The following is a 24,603-nucleotide window of genomic DNA, read 5'->3' on the forward strand; positions in this document are numbered from 1 at the left end:
AATCCACCTCTTCTTATTGGCATTTGATTCTAGTAAAGTTTTAACCTAGAAACCCTCCTGTGTGCTGTTAAAACTGACATTTTCTGGAAAATTTGTTATATTATTTCTTTTTATTTATGATTACGTAGTTGGGTCAACTTTTTCTATTTAGGTTTAGATTTAATTGATTAAAATGTAGCTTTTTGTGTATTTTTCTCATTAATTTGATTTTTTTGGATTAGTGATAAACTGTGTTTGAGGCTGCTTCTTTTATTGTGTTGTTTTCAATGTGCAGTTTAAATAAATTAATATTGACAACTTAAATCTAATTTGTTTTGCACAATTTTCAAAAGTAGGTTTACTGTGTATTCTTTATTGGTAAGCAGGCTTAAGATAAATGTTAAAATATCCCATGGTACTGCAATAAATTCAACTGTATTTTATGCTTATTAAAGACGATCAACTGTGAAATCATCAGGCCATTTTAGGACATGCCAAACTACAGATTAATGTTGTTTCAGTAAAATAATTTACTGAAGAAATACAAACTTACTTTTACTTTTCTTATGTTTCACAAATATATTTTGACAAATAAATGAAATACAATACAATAAGAATACAAGAAACCAGACATCACAATAGTTGCGTTAGCAAGAAAATATTTTTAACAGAGAACAAATCTTTGTGACTGTGTTTGGTACTGCAGCTCATCCCTTTATTTAAAGGAGTATCAAACTGGCACAAACAGCATTTGCATCCATAGTCCACAACTTTTCAACAGGGCTGTGGTTGGGGCTTTGGAAAGCCGATTCTAGCAGCTTTTTGTCAGCCTGCTTTGACCATCCCAGAACCACTTCTGATGTGTGGCATGGATAATTGATCTGTCCAAACATTCAATTGAGGTGAAGTTGAAGAACTTGGAGGTAGTCCTGCTTCTTCATTGTTTTATCCACTTTCTGCAATCCACCAGTACCACTAGCACCAAAACAGTTCCACACCATGATGCTGCCACCAATGTGTCTGCAAGTTGAAAGAAAAGACAGTTCAAAGCAATAATTGTAATTATAAACATACATACACATGATCACTGTATGTAAACTTGAATTGAAATTGAAAGGGGTAAATTGGGATTTCAGTCAATTACTAGTAAAATCATTGATTTCAAAGCAGTAGAACATTCAAACTTTTTTCAATCATTATTAAGCTTAAGAGAGCCACTGACCAAACACACATCAACTATTATGTAAAAAAAATGTTTCTGTAGGGAGTAGCAAAAAAATTATATCTGTCTATCTGAAAATGTGTATATTTAACAGCCACACTTTGCTCACTCTGTCATATAGCTTTGACTTTGGGAAAGAGTTCTGAAATGGCATCAAAGCGGTCCACCAGCTCATCTCCATCCCATTCCTTGGTCCCTTACTCCCCATCTTCCACCTCCAAACCCACGCATCCCCAGCACCTACAATCAAAAGGAAATTAAATGATTCATTATGTCTTCCTGCCTTTTCGACTAAGTAAAAACATAAAAAAAAATTAAAGAAAGGGCTTTAGGAAGTCCTTTTACAATGCTTTTTACATTCTTCTGTTTCCCTCGACTCGCCTTTCTAACTGAATAGTACATGATAGCACTTGAAGGAGGAGAAAGGGAGGAAGACAACGAGGAAGCAAAAGAAAAAGAGAGAGAGTGTGACTGAGGGAGACTAAAATCAAGTGTGACAACATATGAATTTCAAATTTCAGAGGAGACATCAAAGTGCACCATCCGGGTGTCTCCTCGACAAGGACACTTTCTAATTTTTAATTCCAAACCCTGATTGTATCGCTGAGGCCCTAACGAAGAATGGAGCAGCAGTGCTGTAGAGTGGCATCAGGCAGTGAGAGATAGAGGAGTAAGGGAGAGAGAGGATGGGGGGGGGGGGGGGGGGGGGCAAGGATAGAGTAAGAGAGATCAGAGGGGGCTACAAGGAATAGATAGAGTTAGAAGAGGAAGGAGAGAAGAAAGGAGAGCCTCATCCAAACACAAGCAGCTGGGCCCTTTGTTGTCGAAGCGATCATAGTTCCTCTTTTATCAGACAGTAAAATGGAGAGAGGAGAAAGGAGAAGAGACGTGGAGAGTGAGAGTGATCCACTCCTTTTTCTGCTGGGGTGACAAGGACATGGATGGAAGGAGGGCAACTTTCTTCACCCTTTGCACAAATCACATCAAGGCTCCTCTTCCAAGGACTAATCTCTATGTGTGCCCTTTGAGAAAAAATGCTAAAAAATAAAACTAGAAGGGCATGTTACCAATGCACCCGCTTTAACCAGAAACAATTTCCCTATGTACACCCAGCCACCAGTCATGTGCCAATACAAAGTGGTAGACTCTGCTAATCCTCAGTCCTGCTTAGCATTCCACTGCTTTCCCATTCAGATGGCAGATCACCACTGTAGTAGCCTAATTGCCTGTGAGAATCTCAGCAGGAATGTGGCAGGCTTCTTGCTTCCTCATTTCTGCCAAAACTCTATGCCAGCACTGCTGAAGCGGCAGCCCGCCCCACTCAGCATCCACGCCAGGGACCTCATAACCCTGAACAATCCCCCATGATGGGCACTCCCTACAAGGGCTCACTGGAAACGGATGGGAAGAAGCAGAGAGGCTGGAAAGGTCATGTGGATGGCACATAAGCACCCTTTGGACAATATCAAGTTCTTACATACAAACGCACACTGAAACACACATTAGGGGCACTTTAAATTTGCTTTCAAGCCTTCTTTTCCTTTAATGTATGGAAATGATTTTGAATATAAATGAGAACGGAATAAATTTGTTGCCATCAACCTTTGGGAAAAAGTAACTCAGACAGAACAAATGCACACCAGAATTTTCAGATTTTCATTTGTATGAAATGTCTAAAACCACGTATCATTGTCTTTTCTGTTCCTAGGATCTACTACTGTTGCCCTTTGATGTTAAATTCCAATAAATATATTGTCATTTGTGGTTTTAAGCTTGGAAATTGTGAAAACATTCAAAGGGTGTGAACAATTTCTCAAGGCAGTGTATGTTTAGAAAACATTATAGATCCGAGCAGAAAATTTTGAAAGTCAAATTATCTCATTTGAAATGTTTTGTATTCCTGTTTGTGACAGACTTGGATTGCTGGGAGGCCTGTGCAGCACCGAGTCATGCTGTTGTAATACATGCAGAATCCGTTCGAGGTTTGCTATTGTCTTGATCAAATAAGTAACAGCTTGCGTAAATACATAATCTGGATGGGAACATATGATGAGCCAGAATCTAGATGTATAGCTTAGCATTAATGCTGCCTGCATAGATGTGTAAGTTTGCCATGCGATGTGCCCTCCTCCCACAATATGATGCTGCTAACAAGATCGTGTCTTTTATACTAGAGGGCACTGTGCCCTTTTTTTCCAACAAACATTTCAAGTGTTTTCAAGTGTCATCTTTACATTTTTTTGTTTCAGGCCATGAAACGTTTGACAAACTTCTTCCATTATTTTGCGACTTTATTTTGTGTGGTGTAGAGAAAAGGTGTTTTACTTAAACAGTTTTAATGATTTGGAAGTGCACCCTAGACATGCAGTGGACTAGTGGTGCCGTGTTTTTTCCGGGTTCTTCTAAACCCTTAACTGCTCAGGGAAAAGATGGGCTCTCATACTGAGCCTTGTTCTACTTGAGGTTATTTTCCTGATGAAGGTAAGTTGTTCCTCTCCACTGTTGTCATGTGCTTGATTCATATACCAATCGAAGACCACGCTGACACCCACGCATGTTGATTCAGTCAACTAAACGGTTCTTCATAATTTCCTCTGCTGGACGGATGAGAAGTTTACCGTTTTTTTCTTGAGTTGATCACAGACGCATGATCCACCTCCTTCGTTTTTCTTCAGACCTGACCCATCCTCAACTGGAGGAGAGACTAAATCAACGTCAATGTAATTTCTTTTTATATTAAATTGGATAGGTACATGTAGACGTCTGGGCAGGATGAGGCATAGTTAAGGTGATTTAGAATCACCAGTAGTTAATCCAAGGTATCAACTTGTTGCATACAATACTGACTGAAGTGTTTTATGCTGTGCTGTGTTTTGATTTGCTGTGCAATTGCTGCTGAATCATGCGTGTTCATGTTTTTGTCCGGCTGATCCCGAATCAGCCAGGAGTTAGAAGTTGGACTTTTAAAAGTTTTTCATTCAAAGCAACTGTGGTCTGGGCCTCACCTTACCACTCCTTTGTTTCCATTATATTACTGGAGTGTTTCCACTGAGTTCCTGCTTCAAAGTTTTATGACTCTTTGTTTGAGATTTGGGGCGATCAGCTGTACGGCTAAGGGGGCGTGGCCCAACCGTTTTACCAGCTGATCGCTGCAATTGAGACATCAGAACACCAGGAGGATTTCTCTTTTCATTTAACCCAAATTGCACATTTTGTCCATAAAATTGCTGGTTTGATCTTCATAGACACTAAATGCGCATATATGTTTCTTTTATTATTATTCTTAGGTAGTCATTGTTATTCCCTTTGTGTAGAATAGTGTTTTTGGACCAGAATAATGGTATATCAGGATTATTTGGCTTCAATAAATCTTTATATACAGTGCCTTGTGAAAGTACTCGGCCCCCTTGAAATGGTCAACCTCTTGCCACATTTCAGGCTTCAAACATAAAGATATAAAATTCAAATTTTTTATGAAGAATCAACAACAAGTGGGACACAATTGTGAAGTGGAATGAAATTTATTGGATGTGTCAAACGTTTTTAACAAATAAAAAACTGAAAAGTGAGGCGTGCAATATTATTCGGCCCCTTTACTTTCAATGCAGCAAACTCACTCCAGATCCATTGTTGTCCCAAATGACTGATGATGATAAATAGAATCTACCTGTGTGTAATCAAGTCTCCGTATAAATGCACCTGCTCTGTGATAGTCTCAGGGTTCTGTTCAAAGCGCAAAGAGCATCATGAAGACCAAGGAACACACCAGGCAGGTCCGAGATACTGTTGTAGGGAAGTTTAAAGCCCAATTTGGATACACAAAGATTTCCCGAGCTTTAAACATCCCAAGGAGCACTGTGCAAGCAATCATATTGAAATGGAAGGAGTATCAGACCACTGCAAATCTACCAAGACCCGGCCGTCCCTCTAAACTTTCATCTCGAACAAGGAGAAGACTGATCAGAGATGCAGCCAAGAGGCCCATAATCACTCTGGATGAACTGCAGAGATCTACAGCTGAGGTGGGAGAGTCTATCCATAGAACAACAATCAGTCGTACACTGAACAAATCTGGCCTTTATTGAAGAATGGAAAAAAGAAAGCCATTTCTCAAAGATATCCATAAAAGGTCTCGTTTAAGGTTTGCCACAAGCCACCTGGGAGACACACCAAACATGTGTAAGAAGGTGCTCTAGTCAGATGAAACCCAAATTGAACTGTTCGGCCACAATGCAAAACGATATGTTTGGCGTAAAAGCAACACAGCTCATCACCCTGAACGCACCATCCCCACTGTCAAACATGGTGGTGGCAGCATCATGGTTTGGGACTGCTTTTTGTCAGGAGGGACAGGGAAGATGGTCAAAATTGATGGGAAGATGGATGGGGCCAAATACAGGACCATTCTGGAAGACAACCTGTTGGAGTCTGCAAGAGACCTGAGACTGGGACAGAGATTTATCCTCCAACAAGACAATGATCCAAAACATAAAGCCAAATCTACAATGGAATGGTTCACAAATAAACGAATCCAGGTATTGGAATGGCCAAGTCAAAGTCTACACCTGAATCCAATCGAGAATCTGTGGAAAGAGCTGAAGACTGCTGTTCACGAACGCTCTCCATCCAACCTCACTGAGCTCGAGTTGTTTTGCAAGGAAGAATGGGCAAGAATTTCAGTCTCTCGATGTGCAAAACTGATAGAGACATACCCCAAGCGACTTGCAGCTGCAATTGCAGTAAAGGGTGGCGCTACAAAGTATTAACACAAGGGGGCCGAATAATATTGCACGCCCCACTTTTCAGTTTTTTATTTGTTAAACAAGTTTGACACATCCAATAAATGTCATTCCACTTCACGATTGTGTCCCACTTGTTGTTGATTCTTCACAAAAAATTAGAATTTTATATCTTTATGTTTGAAGCCTGAAATGTGGCAAGAGGTTGAAAAGTTCAAGGGGGCCGAATACTCTCGCAAGGCACTGTATATAATTAAGAGAAGCGTTTGTGTTTATTTTGTGCAAGAGTGATTTATCTGTCAAAACAAGGTTGAAGTTCCCCCACCTTTGGTTGAGCAGTTGAATAAACAGTGACATTTTGTGGTTTTGGTTAATACTTTATCAATTATTAATGATGAATAGCTAATTGTAATTATTAAAGAGTTTTGAGCCCATAATCACAACACCAGAGGACATCTCTGATTTCTATTCGTAAGTAATGATTTTTGGTTACGAAATAATTTTTTTTCAAATTATGATTTTAAATTATAATTCTTGATATATATTAATTAATCAATAATCCTAATTCTTACATGGTTTAAAAGAGCTTTACACATAAAAATCTAAAAAGTGTGTTGTGCATTTGTATTGAACTCCTGAAAATCCTAAATGAAATCAAGTGCAATCAGTTGCATTCAGAAGTTACGTTAATAGAGTCCACCTGTGTTTAATTTAACTCGAGTAAGAATACAGCTGTTATTTGAAGGCTTTGGAAGTTTTCTAAAGAGAAATGGAGAACAATCAGCATTATGAAGACTAAGGAACACATGAGACAGATCAGGAATAAAGTTGTGGGGACCCAACAGCATTTAACCATATCCCAAACTTTGAATATCTCAGCTAGCACAGTTCAGTCCATCATCTGAAAATGGAAAGATTATGGCACATTTGTAAACCTGCAAAATCATAGCCACGTACCTAAACTAGCCGGGCAGGTAAGAAAAGCATTAGCCAGAGAAGAAGAGGTGGGAAAATCTTTCCACAGGACAACTTTTAGTCTTACAATCTAAAACTCTGGCCTGCATTGAAACATGACCAGAAGAAAACCAGTTAAAAGAAAACTACAATAGGTCCTGTAGAGGACACAGCAAAAGTGGAAATAAGTGCTCTGGTCAGATGAAACCAAAATGTAACTTTCTCACTTACAAGCAAAATGCATTGTGTTGAGAAAGGCTAGTACTGCACATCAAATTAACACCATGGTGCAGTGAGAGTACTCTGTTTAGAAGGGATAGCAAAGCAAGTCAGTGTTGAGGGAAAATAGCTGGAGCTAAACACAGGAAAATATTGGAAAAGAAACAGTTAGAAGAAGCAAAGCTCTGAACCTGAGGCAAAGGTTCCCCTTTAGCAGAACAACAACCCTAAACATACAGCCATAGCTATAATGGAATGGTTTATATCATTTTCCTTCCATTTTTCAATTACATTGCACCTTGTGTTTGTCTAGCACATAAACTCCCAATAAAAATCCTTTGAAGTTTGTGGTTGTAAAGTAACAAAATGTGAAAAAGTTTAAGGGCTGGGAATACTTTTGCATGGTTCTGTATATCCTGTGTTTCACAGCACAGAGAATTACGACAGAAGGTCAGGCATATGGAAGCAAATCGTTACCATATTTCAAATGAAAAAGCATTTTCAGAAATGCTTCTTCATTTTAAGAATGTGGCTGCATTGTTTGATTCATAAATTAAATTAGTAATCAATCATCCTCTTTGCATTTGCATTTTCTTCTTCAAGACTGCTCATTCTTTCACTAAATTAAAATGAAAAAGAAAAAGACATTTGAGATTAAATTTTTCAAAATGTACCCCAGCAAATAGATACCAAAATTCAATTTGAAATGTAAAATTTGAAAATGAAAAAGCATTTCCAGAAATGCTTTTTCCTTTTAAGAATGTGGCTGCATTATTTGACCCATAAATAAAATTAGTAATCAATCATCCTATTTGCATTTGCATTTTCTTCTTCACGCCTGCACATTTTATGCCATAATCAAAAAGAAAACAAAGCAGACATTGCTTTTTCGTTTTCGTGGTCTGCCCGCAATGTACTGCCCAGAACTCGAAAACGAAAAAGCATTCCGAGCTGCGGGCGCAGAAGAGTGACGTCAGCAGCCGCTTTTCCTCAGCTCCCTGCTGACCGAGCTACCCATCTTGTTCGGTAGGGGGGCGCTGTGCACGTCTGCATTTGCATTACATTGCAAACGTGCCGAGAAATTGATTGAATTGCAGCAGGGCCGAGCTCAATTTGTGGCAGTGGCAGGCAGAACTGGTAGTTCTGGTGGCATCCTTATGGCCTGGGACATCCAGCGTGTTTTTAAGCATTTATTTATATTTTTCTGTGAGTGACAATTCAGAATAGCCACTCGTGCTCTATAATAAACCGGCTGTTTGTGCAATAAATCTTTGTCATCCTTTCAACACGTCACACATACACATAGTGCTATTTATTTTCCATGTCAAGTAAATACAATCACCTTATGTTATGGGTCTAAAGCTGTTTATTAAATAATAATCAATAATAAAATCATTATTTAAAGGTAACAGGCTATAACAATAATGACATCCCATTTGCCGATAATCAGCATCAGCTTCCACAAAAATAGCGGCAACAGCATTGGCAAGCTTTTACGGCCGGTCTGGCACCTTCTGGCATCCTCGCGGAATCCCCTGCCACCCTGCGGCAGGCTGTGGCGGTTCCGGTGGCAGCTTCGGTGGCAGGCTGTGGCGGAAATGCCAGTTCTGCCTGCCACTGCCACAAATTGAGTTCGGCCCTGCTGCAATTCAACCAATTTCTCAACACGTTTGCAATGTAATGCAATGCAGACGTGCACAGCGCCTCCCACCGAACAAGATGGGTAGCTCGGTCAGCAGGGAGCTGAGGAAGAGTGGCTGCTGACGTCACTCTTCTGCGCCTGCAGCTCGGAATGCTTTTTCGTTTTTGAGTTCTGGGCAGTACTTTGCGGGCAGACCACGAAAACGAAAAGGCAATGTCTGCTTTGTTTTCTTTTTGATTATGGCACAAAATGTGCAGTCGTGAAGAAGAAAATGCAAATGCAAATAGGATGATTGATTACTAATTTTATTTATGGGTCAAATAATGCAGCCACATTCTTAAAATGAAAAAGCATTTCCAAAAATGCTTTTTCATTTTCAAATTTTACATTTCAAATTGAATTTTGGTATCTATTTGCTGGGCATATTTTGAAAAATAAATCTCAAATGTCTTTTTCTTTTTCATTTTAATTAAGTGAAAGAATGAGCAGTCTTGAAGAAGAAAATTAAAATGCAAATAGAATTATTGATAACTAATTTCATTTATGAGTCAAACAATGCAGCCACATTCTTAAAATGAAAAAGCATTTCTGAAAAAGCATTTTCATGTGAAATATGGTAACGATTTGCTTCCATACAGGCAAACACATGCCATGCGAAGCATCTCACCCTAATACACAGACATACACTCACAGGAGCCCCTCCTCAACTATGGAGTGGGTGAGCAGTGAAGCAGCTGGGAGACGAGGAGCCACAATGGCCCTTTAGGGCGAGACGGCCCTAATCCGTCCCGCGTCCGACAGCGCCAGTGAAAGGAGGCCTGTCAATCATAGCACGGCACCCTCGGGTCTCGGAGATAGGCTTGCTCAGATGTAGGATTTACTGTACCCCTTCTTTTCTGTCTTATTAAAATCTCTTTGCGGACAGACTGTGGTACATGTATGCACGTGGGTGCAAACACATTCACAAATACACACAAACAGCTCAATGCCTCTCATCTATCAAAGCTAAACATGCGCCGATAATTGTTGTGTACAATTTAATAAGTGGAGTTATGCATGTTATTGAGAATCAAATATAAATACAAATGGGATCAGTTTTCACACGAACAGTTTTTTAAATTTATTTATTTAAGGAAACATAATTTAACCCACAATCTCTAAACACCACAAATCCACCACAGATTTAATTCACTTTTTGTTGTTTATTTTGCTCGATCATTACACACTTAAATCATTCTTTACTTGCTTAAACATGTAATGAGGATGCTGTTGATTCATTTAAGCAGTTGCACAAGAAGGAATCACATTATATACTAATGAGGGTGAAAGTCATGTCTAGAAATAACTCATGATCATTTTTGTTACATTTCATAGACATGCAGTTACCTTTCTCAGAATCACACTTACACACTTTCAGAGTCATAGATGGAAAGGTAACTATAGAGGGAAAAAACTGCACAGATACACACACTCTCACCCACACAGAGAAAGAGTAAACACTTATTTAGAGGTGTCAGACACTGCATGTTATATCCTTTGGCACAGTGGCTGTTTGGGTGCATTTGTGCATGTTGCAACGAGCCATCAGCTGAGCTGAGCTGCGCGCTGTCCGTTGCAGTTGGGTGATGGTGATCAAATCTAACAGACAGTGAGGACTGGAGCACGCTCGCTGCCTCTGAGACATGGAGGGAGAGAGAGGGAGCGCACCAAGACTGCCTCTGGCCACCATTATCTCTTCAGTGCATGACTGTGTCCATGTGAGTGTGGCAGTGTGAAAAGCAGTGTTTGTTTACTTGCTGCCTGCTTGTGTGTGTGTGTGTGTCCACATGTGTGCCTGTCAGTGGATGTGACCAAGTGTGTGTTCGTATTTGCTGGTCAGTGTGCTGAAATCCTAATAACTGATTGGGGGATAACTACATGACAAGAAGACTCTTCTTCCCATGTAGGCCACAGGAAAAAAACCTTCCTGCCAGGTCTGGTGCTGTTTAAACTTTGTTCCTTTGTCACTGATGGTTTATTCATTTTCTGTAATTATAAAAGTTGAGAAACTTTGCATACATTCTTATCTTTTGTGAAAGTAGTTAACCATCTGCTTAAAGGGATAGTCCATGGTTTTCAAAGGTACAGTCCTGTGTATAGGTAATTAGCAGTTTATATCATACCTGCAGTTGGAAGCTCTTCTAGTGTCTTCATTTAGTATTAATTGAGATTAGGTGGTTCTGAAGGATGAAGCTAATGGCTCTTCCTGGAGGACCCAGCACAAAGCGGAGTTCTAATGACTTAAAACAACTCCATTCTCAAAACCTAATCATACTTTATGCAAATCCTTTTTATGAACCTTTAAAACATTGTCATTTCTGTAAAGATTTCCCAGTTAGAGCAACCGTCTAATTGAAAAATAAGGCAGTGAAAAAATTACTAAACGATTATAACATTTTGCTTATTACACTGCTGTACTTATCCATCAGGATGTTTCTCTGAACACGCTTTACATGTTCTGTTCGCTGCGCTTTCAACCTCCATTTTCAGTGCTCAAGCATTTGTAGCATACCTACTTTTCAACCTTTTCACCAAACTAAAACAAGAATAGTTGGTGATAGTGATGCACAGGACACTGGAAGCCCGCCTGCATGTTTTAAGTAAGCAGTGCTCAAGTATTGGGACTCAGGTGAAAATAAATGGGACCAGTTCATATCTGGTAGGCCCAATAGCCGTATTATAATATGCTTATGTCAAACTGTTTGTAAATTTATTCTTTATCATTGATATCACCTCTCATTTACATTAAATGCGCCAGTAGGAGCACACAATGCCAAAAGGCCACCTAGAGTTCGAAGAGTGTCACAAAAAGTGAGTAATAGTTTGCCATATAGCCAATTACTTTTGTATTTTTGCTTTAGGGGTTTTTGTGCTCTATACTTCATTCTGTTCTGAATAAAGATCAAATTAAATGAAACAAATTGGATCTCAGTTTCAGAACAACAGAAAAATGTCAGTTTTAACCTTTTAATTTAGGGGGCACTATTTAGCTCAAATTGGAGACATTTTTTTCCAAATGTTTTTATTTTTAAAGTGCATTTGCTTTAAATAAAGGCAGGCCAAATCATTTGTGTACTGCTATTCATTCACAAGGTAATTCAAAAAGGAGAAAAAACTAATTTGTAAACAAGAAAAAGAAAATAATTTGACACATATTGCTGATACATCATCACTTTACATGTGTAACTCTTTGCTTCAGTTTGAGGGAATTAGAATGTGTGGAAAACTAATAGATTGTATTTTTATTATTTATTTTTAGAAAACGAAATGCCTTCTTTGAATCGTCAAAAAAGACAAAGTTAAGCTGTTATTTAGGTGTGTGATTAGTTTCAGCACGGGAAGTGGATGAAAGCTGTGAGCAGTAATTTGAGAATTAAGTTGAAAAGATTTTTAAGGTTATTTAAAAAGTTTCTGCGAATAACCAAAAAGCCATCAAATAAACAGTAATTGCTTCTACAAATGTACAGAGTCAAATACTATATCAGCCTGGTTCATTAAACTGATTTACCACCAGACTCATCAACTTTAGGATGTTTTATTCATTATTTTCAATTTTTGGCTTTTGCTTTTCAAGTCACATTTATTTTCATTTTTGGGAAATTTTTGAGAATATAACCTATGTATATTTTTCTTCTGGCCCAACAAAACGTTATTCAAACTAAAAATCTTTAAAGCGTTGATGACTCTTCCGTTGATTGCTGAGAACCTTAAAAAGCCTAGAGCTTCGCTGGCCTGGAGACCCACATCATTTAACATATTGCCAACACCACTCTGCCTCTACAGCCAGAGCACCCCACTCATGCCATCCACGCATCAGTCACTGCTTGTAGTGTGTGTGCCTGTGTGTGAGCACGTGTGTGTGTGTGTGTGTGTGTGTGTGTGTGTGTGTGTGTGTGTGTGTGTGTTTGTGTGTGTGTGTTTGAGGAAGAAACAGTGATGAATGACCGCCTAATCACTCACACAATGCAGCAAGGCCATAATGAAAACCTCTGATAAGAAAAATTAACATAAAACCTAAGTAGTACAGAACAAGACTGTGGACATAAATAAAGAAGCCCCCTGCATCATAAATCTAAACTATAAACACAAACACTTACAACATGCTCATGTAACTGAGAAGCTTCCTCACGCTAGGCTGTGGAAAAAGACCCTCGAGTACATGTACTTGTATCTGCTTTATCCTCATTTTTACTTTTTGCCAGCTCCCGCAGAGCTGGGTCCTCCACTCATAGCACGGTGCAGTAAGTTTTAATGGTAAATCAACAAAGGGGCGACATGAAAGAAAGGCTAGCTTTCCAGTTTGCAGGGTGAAGAATTATTCATCAGCACTGTAGTGTTGCACTGCAGGCGAAACTCCTGCAGCAGCGCTCCATTTTAATTGCCAGAAAATGACTGTAAATGATACAGAGAAAAAGAAGGAGAAGGGGGCCAAAAAGGAGAGAGAAATGAAAAAGAGAGCTGGAATCAGAGGTATAAAGAACTGGAAGAAAAAAAAAAATCCCCCACTACCAACAGCTGCCCCCCAGAATTGAAGGCCATAGTGATAAAAAGCTATGTGGCAATCACAGATGTGAAGAGCAATAGTAAGAGGAGAAAAGAGGAGAGGAGGGCGAGGGGGAGTGCCATCAAAAAAGGAGTGGTGGGATTAGGTCTGAGAGAGAGTTTACTACGCTCTTTTTGTGCGCAGAACCTGCAGGATTAGAGATAACAAATGTTAGATGAGGAGGAGCACCAGCTGTGAGCCGAGAAAGAGGAGGAGGAGACATGTAGGCGATGGGAGGAGTGGAAAGACGGGCTAACCCGCTAAAACAGCAAAATGGGCTTTTGCTGGCCCCCGTGCCAAATTAGAGGAAATAGGGTTAAAGGAAGAGGGGGGGATAAAGGGAGAGGCAAAGAAGTGGATGAAACAGGTACAAAGTAAATTTGTAATCACCAAACAGATATGGGAGGGGAGATATTGTGGGGAAGTCAACACTGCAGTTGTTAATCTGTGGACCTCAAATCCCACACTGCACACAGCAACTACAACTTTTTCACCTGTAAAGATTTTTGTGACCCAGTGAAGATCAAACATTATGTAGGAAAAAACAACAGAAAACATAATTTTTTACCAACCTCTCTTTTTCATTCTTCTCAGTGAGGCCTAACTACTTTTCTGCAATTTCTACACATAACATTTTCTCCCCTCCACACCGCTTTGGGTAGATGTGGCTAAAATTACAGCTGGGGCCTGGGGACCTCCCTGTCTGGTCTCCACAATGACCCCGGCCCAGGAAGCACTTAGACTGGTCAATCAACAATTAAAAGCCTGTCTGTGGCCACTAACTCAATTCAACCACTCAGCTTAGTGGTCTGTTAGAGGCAAGTCTCTCAGACAGAACAGAGACAGGCACAGAGGCAAGGACTTCCATGCTTCTCACACACACATACACAAAGAGGTTTGAGATGCGGCAGTCACATCTACGCAGCCTATGTTTGATCCTCCTCCGAGGATGCCTAAAACAAATGTCTTTTTCAGGAAACAGGAGTGGAAAAAATCTAAAGAAAATAATTGCTAATTAGGCGTGTGAGCATTTACACAATAATGATCTGTTTGAAGAGTTTCAGTCAGGTTTTAGAGTTAATCATAGCACTGAAACTGCAGGTTTACTGTTGGTTCCTATAGTTTCTAACAACAGAATGGGAGGCAGATCTTATAGTTATCAGGCTCCTCTCCTGTGGAACCAGTTCCTAGTTTTAGTCAGGAAGACACCCTGTCTACTTTTAAGACTAGACTTAAAACTGTCCTTTTGATAAAGTTTGAAGTTAGAGTAGCTTAGGTTATCCTGAGCTTTCCCTGGATTTATGCTGCTACAGGTTTACGCTGCTGGATTTCAAAATGACCACTTTTGCTCACTCTGCTGATCTCAAGCACTCCACACCAAACTAATGTAAAGTATGGTAACAATTACACACAGATGGCTGAGGGCCCATCTGCTTTTCTCAGATAAGCATTGCATAGATTTTGCATTTTTGGTGATTTTTCACAAGTGTGTGACTTGTGGAGAAATGGTAAGCCTAAGTCATATGGTCTCTCCCATGGCAAGCTGTTTGTTTATTTACTGTATATTCTTAATTTAAGGTTTAATTTTCATGAAATATGCCACCCCAAATAACAAGACACAAAATAAACAAACTCTCTGCTTTGTACTCACTAAAACACAAGGTTAAGCTGCTGTGGTCACTCCTATGTAGTCTTATGTTGGAACCTCAGAAGTGAATGCCTCGTTCGATAAGCAGGAGTAGAAGCGGGTGTAAGTGATTTACCTTGAGGTCTGGGATGGACAAAAAGGTCACAACTTCTCTTGGTTAGCTGCACCTCAACCTGAGGGTTTAACCCTTTGTAGCCATCAATACTGACTTTGGCCTTTTCTTAGCTCTGTTGTTATACCATTTACTATAGTGGATTGTTGGTCAATGTGTGTGTGTGTGTGGCTTAGAAGTTTAACATTTGACACAAACACACAACACAACCCCTTAAATATGGGTTTTGGTTCTTGCTCTCAGAAGAAGCAGATTTTACTCAACCCCATATGTTTTCTGTGTTGACTCTTTAATCTTTTAGTCACTGCTTCAAAAAAAATAAATAAAAAAGATCTGAAAATGTAAAATAAAAACAAAAGCCAGAGAATAACTGCAGGGGTTGGTAAATGAAGCATAAAGACCCCAAGTGACCGAGGGGAATTATTTGGCTCCATTAAGCAGGCATTAACATGAATTACTATCTAATTAAAATTAAACAGCTCATTAATAACTTTGCAGTGGGGCCTTAGTGTGGAGGTTCTCCTGAGTGTGCGTGTTTGGAGTGTGTGTGTGTGTGTTTGAGAAAGCAAAGCTGTGTTTGAGTTGTGGCCAAGAGAGCAGTCTAGCGGAGTAAACCTTAGGCAATCGCCCCAAAGGACAGTCAGGAGAGACAGCCAAAGAGAGTGTACATGTGGAACAAGAGTGCACTAAAAAAAGACGTTCCTTTTCAAATAAAGTTAAGTTTAGTCACTGTTTAATTGTGCATGAACAATGAACAAACTGTTGAAAGAAACTTGCAAGTGACTCAGAGGATAAGAACACACATGTATGAAATCATGGAAGCAAGCAGATGGAAAACACATAGAATACAGCTGATGAGAGTGCTAAAAGGAAGTGAATGAAGATGATAAGCTTCCTACTTCGTGTTTAAATGTTTGCAACACACAGTAACAAACTGTGGCAATGTGCCCAAGACACGCTCACTCATTCCAGCAGCGTCCGTTTGCGGTTTTGGTCTCCATGCTGGCAAGCAGCTCAGCACTGCAAGGTCTGTCAGGAGACAAGAAGGCAAAAAAAGGTAGTGAGAGTTCATTGATAAAGGGAGGAGAGAATTGGGGCTAAATCCCATTTGTCCTGTTCCCTTCATTCTTAGCCCTTAAACCTATATGTTTGTAAGGAGAAAGGCAATTGTTTCTGTGGGGAAGTGGACAGAAACAAGGAATGGCGCCCTAGCCCTCAAACACTGAGTTTTTCTTAGTAGTGCAAAATGTTGAGAAAACATGAGACTTGCAGTTCCACCCACAAACATAAACAGTTTTTCAATTGGCTTGGTTTGGATTATCTGGTTAATGTTAATTATTATTAGTTTAAAAAGTGCAAATACAAGAAAGAAATTTAGAGGAAATATTTATCTTTTTATGCTACATAAAGCATATTTACTGTGATGTATTCAATGTTTTACCCCAGTAAAAGAATTAATGTACTAAATAAATAATATTTTGGCATACATAACAATACTTGCAGAAATACTAATCGTCATTAGGTTAAAAATATGTTGAAAGATTATTACTACCATATGTCATATTTTGAGGGCATTATTATGAAAGATCTAAATACATTTATCAAAAACATTTAAATAAATATTAATTATATTTACTTTTTTACTAAGGTACCTCTGGTATTATACTTTGGTTTTGGTTTCACAGGGATAGAAATTTATGTATGTTAACATCTGCTGCCGGACTGATAACCGTTTACAAGACAAGTATGAACATATTAAATCATGTATGTTCACATACTGGGAATCAGTGAAAACTTCTTGATGGAGTGTCCCTTTCCTTAGTGGGATATTTTTTTCACTATCTGAAGTAACTGCAGAGGGGGCCCAATGCACAAGAAAACTAAGCAGCTGACAGTTGCTCCAATTGCTATCAGATATACATTCAATACCTCAAAAGGTATTTTCACATTACAACTACAAACCTCAATAATGTTATTGGGATTTTTGGGAGACAAACCAACACACAGTCCTGTCCTGCACAGAGACAAACCTCCTACTTTGTCTTAAATGAGCCTGAATCACTTTATTTTAGTTTTTCACCATAAATATTGTTTTTAATGTAGGCCAGAAAGTTACATTTTAGTCTGCTCTGACCATAATACCTTGTTCAATGTGGTTGCATGTGCCCCTTACTTGTAGGTAACTGTAAATTTGATGTTTTATTCCATAAAATTGTTTTTTGACACTTTTCAACATACACCAGATGTGGAATTCACAACTAGTTGCCATATTAACAGATTCTCTCACCTGAGCTTTGGATCTCTGCAACTCCTCTTAAGTTATCATGGCTGCTTCTCTGATTGATGCTCTCCTTTGCCCAGCCTATCAGTTTAGGTGCCTGGTCATGTCTTGGTATTTTTGCATGTGTGCCCTAGTCCTTCCATTTTCATATAACAGATTGAACAGTGCCCTTTATAGACATCCAAAAATTGAGAAATAGTTTTTAATGACCTAACTGTGGTTTAAATGTCTCCACAACTCTATCCCAGACTTGTCTGTTGTGTTCCTTGGTCTTTATGATGCTGTTTGTTCATGCTATCTAGCATACCTTTGAGGCTTTCACTAACAGCTGTAATTATGCTGAAATTAAATGACATGCTGGTGGGTTCCATTTACTAATCAGGTCACTTCTGTCCTAATTGGTTGCAATGAATTTTATTTAGGGATTTCAATGTAAATGGCGATAAAATAGATTTGTGCAACACATTTTCCAAAGACTTGTATTTGTAAAAAAATATATTATTTTCCTTCCACTTCACAATAATATAATCTACTTGTGCCAGTCTGTCACTTAAAATCTTACTAAAATACAATATAGTGTGATCGTGACATCACAAAATGTGAAAAGGTTTAAGAAGCAAGAATATTTTAACAAGGTGCTGTAATATTTCTGTAGATAAAGCAACAAACATTCTACAATATAGTTCACCTTAATTGATCTATTTCCTGATTTATCATCATAACTGTAATCCACCAATTTTCAAACATTAGTTATATAAAAGAGATATTAGCGGTGATGTGGTGAACTTTGGTTGTTTGAAAGTTCCAAAAATGATTCTGTTTTAGACCTTATACAGTCCTGTGTCAACTTTTTTGGGAGCCAAAGGAAAGAGAGACAAACAGGACTAGGGGTAGAAATAACCCTTGGAAATGGGTTTCAGATAAAGATAGATTATGCACATAATCAAAAACAACAGAACTGGTACCTTCACCTGCACTGATTCTGCTGTTTTTAATACATACATTCTTCACAGTGTGAAACTTGCAAGTTTTGAGCCAAACATCAGATTTTCAAACACCCAACTTCCTGTGCATTGATAATAGAGACCCATTATCCAGATCCACAAGACTGTCCAAAAGGAAGCACGACAAAGAAATAATGACAGATAGCTCTTGGTGATCAAGAATGAATGACAGGGAGGAAAAGAAAGGAAGTTAGAGCCCTAGATGTATGCCAGTGCATGCATCAAGCATATCCCTCCGCCTCCCGCCCCTTCTTCCTTCTCTTGGCCAGGAGCTGTTTACCTCTCTATCAGCGGCGCTCTCTGAAAGCAGGGACCCCATCCATATTCACCGGACTCAAATTCCTCTGCTTATCTCCCCCACAACCCTTGAAAAACCTCCATGCACTCTTCTCTGCACATACATACATACATAAACACATCTTTATGGAGGCGAGAGGCAAACGCGCTGCTCGGCCAGGAGGGGGTAGGGGATAAGAATCACCTTGAATTCAAAGCAGGGGATTGGTGGTCCTCGGTGGGCAGACGAAACAGGCAGCCAGCTGCATGGGCTGAGGCTCACACTGGCATGACACGGACAGGTAGACTAAAGCAGTCCAGATGTGTGCATCTTTGGTAATTCAAAGGATTTGTAATAGTGACAAGTTGTTGTCAGAAACCACCTAAAGTACTGACTCCCAAACTGTCTAAATCGGATTTCTAGATAAGATCCAGACCAACCAGTGATAAGCAAATCTCTTTTGATAAATTTGCTCGCACCAATCAAATAGCCAGGGATTGCACATTTTCTCTTTTATGTGTTAGTACAACATAGTCCTTAGAAAACAAATCCAGCACAATGGGGATCGACAGGTCATAACTGGAAACAGCCATCAAAGAAAAGCCTGATTGGCGCCTCTACTTTTAACTTACCAGCAGAGTATGTGGCACTTTATGCTTACAGTTGTTTGTTTGTGACTCTAATTTATGATGAGCCCTCTTTAACTTTCATTTCATTTTCTCAGTCATGATCAACTTTATGCCTCAACAAATAAAGCATATTTCTTTGCACACAGGAATAAACAACTAAAGTGAACTTAACGTGCAATAATACACTGAAACATTAAGACAAGTATGGTAAAACTCACAGATATCCAGAGACACTTATAATACTTAGCAACCTAGTGTGCAAAATGGCACTGCATGTTTTTAAAGAGCTGCTTTGACCCTAATTAGTTGTTTTTTCCCCAATTCCATCTTGTTTTTCCTGAATAATTAGTTTCTCTTTATTACATATAATACTCTACGTCTTACAAGATAAACACATTTTTTTCCTTGAAATAATCTAATCATAGTTACTGTGTAAAATTTATATAATTCGGTAGAAAAGTTGACCAAATTCATTGGGATTAATTTATTCATTTCATATTTTGTTAAATTTATCTGTTTGAAATATCACAACATAGAAACATTAAATTGTTAATGAATATATTAGTGTGAATGTGTTTTTGAAGTGTCATTAAATGAGCGTGTGTGTTTCAATGTGTTTTTAATGATGGAGCTGTGTCAAAAACATTTTTTTTTTTTATTGGAAGACACAAAAGAGTTATCTTTAAGGTATCTAGGGACATTTTATAACTAAAGCATAGCACATGTGTTTCATATGAAAGAAACTACTTTTTGTGAAATAAAAACTTTTCACACATTAAATTTGCAGAGCATTCCATCAGTTTTACATGGCCGAATTCTTTGTAATATTTTCACTGAGTTCAACCCAACTAACTCCAAATGTCATTGTCAGGATGCTTTGTTTCTTTTAAACAGCGACCAATATTTTACGTTCTGGAAAGTTTTTTTCTTCCACAACACAGACTTAACTGGATTCAACAGAGTGGATGTAATGCTCTAACAACACTTCACCTATAAAACAAGTGTGACCTTATAATGTATTTTAAAGGACTACCTGACGCGCCACATATGGCTACAAAAGTAGATACATAGCTCGTCTGGCCGAGGACCTTTAGACAACGAGATGCTTGCTAGGTCCTAGGCTTCCGTTAGCTTGGTTACTTTCTGTTTTTGTATGACTTGTTGATGATTCTGCTAATAACATGCCTTTCTGGGTTCAAATTAATGGTTTGTTGAAACAGACAAGTTGTTTTCCAGCTTTTTAACCTATTTTCTTTGCTTTGAAAGTTTTAACTATTAATGAATATTTATAGTTGTGTATTGTGCTCTGCTCATGTCTCTATTCAGCTATTGGTTGAGGTTCCATTGAGAGTGCTTTAATCATAAGGCGTCCATTGAATCTGGATTGACTTTAGGTATCGATTGCCATCGCTGATCTATAGTAAAGTTTTTATTACATTCTTGAACAAAATGCAATTTAATTGAATTCCAGGTGCCAAAAGGTGAATCCAAAGACCTCCAAGAGCTTCCATAACAAATAAAAAAGTTTTTGTTTAGGCCACCCCACAAGTTCCTGACAAATCAAATTGGATTAGCTGTTATTCCAAACATGGAGATTCAAATGAAGTGGTCCAAACACTTATGATGGTGGCTGCTTTGAAAAGAAGGGGGGAATAGGAGACCGGCTGATAAGCTCTGTGAGTACAAGTTTAGGGCTCAAAGAGCACTCCAGCAGCAGACACATGGAGCAGGAGGGGGGAACTAAAGCCCATTTTCTCTGCAAGCCTTGCGTTGTTTTGGGATTGAAGTTGGGAACTCTCTCCTCTACTAATTGCGCGCTGGTGCTTTTCATGAATATTCATTCTGGCGTGTTCAGACCCCGCCTAATTAGCCGGGAGATAGAGGAAGAAACTCGCACCTTTTACCACAAGAGAAGCACAGCCCCCACACCCCCCCACCCCTTCCTTAGTTGCATTCTCAAGGGGATGCTGGCAGAGTAGCCCAAGTTCATTAGCCAAAAAAGAAAGAGGGAAAAAGTTACCTGAAAAGAACGGGTGATTTTTGTTTAAAATGGATGGCCAACCACTAGCTTTTTCTTTTGGCGATTGCATATTTAGTTCCTATTACGCATGTCTGTCAAAAAAAGTGAAAACCAAATGCAATGTTCTGATTGAACGACTTGGTGAATATTATTCCACTCTCTGCAGGAGGTACATCACATGAATTTTAAAATATAAACATACTCCTGCTGCTGCCCCAAATGTTCCCTCTGGAATTAAGAAAAAGTATTATTGATCTGCAATGAGACTGAGTCCAAATCAAGGGCCCCTTCAGAAAGTTTTGAAAACGGTTGACTGCGTCAGGGGCCCACTGATAATCATGAGGTAGAGGTAACACACTAAAACTGAATGTCATAATAACATTTCAGGAGTTTTATGCAATGTTGCAATGAATGTGAACTACATTCCTAGTACTTACTGGAGCACAAGGGAACTACACAATGTGGGCCTTTAGGCAGACACTCAGTATACTCTATATTCCAAGGGGGGTGTCTTTGCTCATAGATTCTGAGAATGTCCACCTGTGGCTATCTTTTGGCTAACGGTTTCAGACCAGATGCCTGAATTCTTCTCTGTGACTCTCTGTATCTGTATGTTTTTTACTTATGCATCTATCAATATGCCACTAATGATCCTTTTGGTTGGCGATACAATTGACAGAAATTGATTGCGATGAGAAGACCTGCAAAAGACCTGTGTAAATATAATTTCCCAAGTGTTATCAGCCATTAAGACAAATATGAGACTCTGGGCGCAGACAATGAAGGGGCAAATTTATTTGAGGAATGCTAGTAATGAAGTGGGGTTTTGTTTGTTTGTTTGTTTTTTTTTTCTCTTTCTTCTCTGTTATTATAATATTGATTATAAGCACTGACTTTAAGTTTTTGTTTTCTTGCTTAAAATGATTAAATAAATAAATAAATCTGTCATTTTTTTAAAAATGGAACTCCATACAAGAGCCAAACTATCAAACTATGGCATAAACAAATAAATATATAAAGTCTCTAAACCCGTGAGAGTAAACCTTTTCTGTGAGGGGGGGGCGCGATATTGTACCCCCCAAATCCCGTCCCCCACCGATCCGACCCCCCCCTAGTGACGCCACTGCCCTGAATTAAAAGATATTTAAATTTCAGAACCGGTTTCAAGCAGTATGTTTAGAAATTACATTTTATTTTGTTTTAGGATTAATTGGCACCTTTCTATATATATTTTTTTTATTATCTTACTGAAAAGATCGGAAAATGTTTTATTAACTTGTTCGGATGATTTTGTTATGTTCTGTTTTCTCTGTGCATCCCAAAGGAGATGGGAACTAAGAGAGGAACTTCAATTCTACTTAAAGTTCCGAAATGGCGCTATTTGTTGACTTGCACCCTAATAATAAATTTTTTATTTTAGGCGAGATATGCATGCATAAAAACAGCTTTTCTTAAATTAAAACAAAAAAATCATAACTTGCTGAAAACTGGAAAACTTTCGTAATCGAAAACATCCTTAAGTGACATGGAGAAGCCAAATAAATTGCAACTATAATTTAGATATAAAAACCTAGCATGTAATTTGGAATGTAAGTCTAAACTCGTCAGTTTGCGTATTTCTGTAAGACATTCCTGCGTCTGTATCTCAGGAAAAAACTGTCAAAGAAGTAAAGAATAAATCATAAAATCGTGATGTCATACAAATACAAAGGCGACTTATTTCTCCTAAAGGAGGTCACCCAACTTCCTCAACACTCATCTCCGCGGTTCACACTCAGAGAGCTCTGTAATTTAATCCTTTATTCACTCTTTTTCCTTTTCAACCCATCATATCGCGCTCATTTGCAGCCTTCTTTTCCCTGTGCGGCCCGTCCCTTCACAGCTGAGTTCTGAGTGATCCCCTTTCATCGGGCGCGCCATGGAAACCTTGTGCGTCCTGGCAAAAATGCACCTCAGCGCAACAACAAGGCCGTATTCTTTCCCCTGCAAAAAAGGGCCCAAAGCATCTGGAGCCTTTCTCTTTTCCAGCAGCTTGTCACTGGCATGGCAAAGCACAAGCCTGGGTCTGTGTGGTAGAAACCAGCGCTTTTTATAGACTGGAGGAGCGAGAGTGACGGAATGGCAAACGCGTCTTTATTAACTGAAAGCTGCGTTGAGCTGCGGATCCCTCAGAACAAGCGACACGCAGGGTCTCTCGGGGGGTTTACGCACACACTCTTGGAAGTTTGCTAGTTGGTATATCTCGAAGTATCATTGTTTTCTCGTTTTATTATATTTCCTCTATTCAAGCAACTGATTACATTTAAAAAGCCGTATTTTATATTGGATATGGTAGATTACTCTAATGCGTGAAATGAAATCGTCAATTACTCATTCAATTGATCATTTTAACGTGTTTGCGAAGTGCAGCACAGTAATCACGTCTTTTAAAATATTATTTTATACGTCACCAGGTAATAGATTGCATTTAGTTATTGATAAATTGCGTAAAATTACAAGAAGATGCGTAAAGAGTGCCCCCCACTTATTCCAATAAATACAGAAGGACGCGTGGGCAAAAACCACGCCTTTCAGGAGATGATGACGAGCACCTGTGACCCGGCCAACATTTGCACACACACACATACACGCACACACCCTCACACACTTTCACACATGCACACTACACTGTTAACGTAGAAGACAAGGGTACAGCGAGGACGTATCCACAGCAGAAAAGAGACAACTTACCGTTTAGTCATGAAGCTCCGGATTAAAATGAACACCAGAGCCGAGTAACTCCTGTAAATAGAAAAAAAGAACAGTCGCATGGGGCTGAGATGAAAAGCCAAAATACATCGCTTTTAGGTGAATGATTAAAATGGGACCTTCCCCAGAAAACAGCTACTGTTTTAGAAGGAGCGGAACATGCGCCTGATTGCAGAGTTTTGGGTGAATGGAAGGGGAGAGATGTAAGATTTGTTTAAACCCCCGCATTTCCATTTAAGAACGTGATTGTGTTTGCAAAGATCCCTTTCAATCTTTGCATCCTCACCACCACCACCCCCTCCTCCTCCTCTCTCTACCCCTCAGCGTCTCTGAGGCTGCTTTGCAATTCATAGAATTGGTAATTTGCTATTGGGACAAAACGTGAAGGGAAAAATAATCAGATCAACCGGGTGAAGAGAAGAAGAGTAAGCCAGGAGGAGAAAAAAAACAAGAGATTTATATATTTAAGTTGTAATGCTTCAAAAGATAAATGATATTTGAAAAAAAGGTTGGAGTTAAAGAAACAGTTTTAAAACTTGTACAGAAG

At 39.0% G+C, this 24,603-nt stretch overlaps 1 long non-coding RNA gene across 2 annotated transcripts; it reads right to left on the bottom strand.

The window, feature by feature from the left end:
* Positions 1–303: 303 nt before the first annotated feature.
* Positions 304–24,324, bottom strand: LOC124865304. 2 transcript variants are annotated; one of them, XR_007037541.1, is made up of 4 exons: positions 24,039–24,324; positions 15,997–16,126; positions 1,311–1,441; positions 304–999 (listed from the first exon to the last, which is right to left on the bottom strand). It is a non-coding gene; the product is annotated as an uncharacterized LOC124865304 (long non-coding RNA). The 2 variants fall into 2 exon arrangements; XR_007037540.1 differs by having other exon boundaries at positions 16,061–16,126; positions 24,039–24,312.
* Between the last annotated feature and the right edge of the window lie 279 nt (positions 24,325–24,603).

The sequence above is a fragment of the Girardinichthys multiradiatus genome, chromosome 3 (genome assembly GCF_021462225.1).
Source record: "Girardinichthys multiradiatus isolate DD_20200921_A chromosome 3, DD_fGirMul_XY1, whole genome shotgun sequence".
Lineage (NCBI taxonomy): Eukaryota > Metazoa > Chordata > Actinopteri > Cyprinodontiformes > Goodeidae > Girardinichthys > Girardinichthys multiradiatus.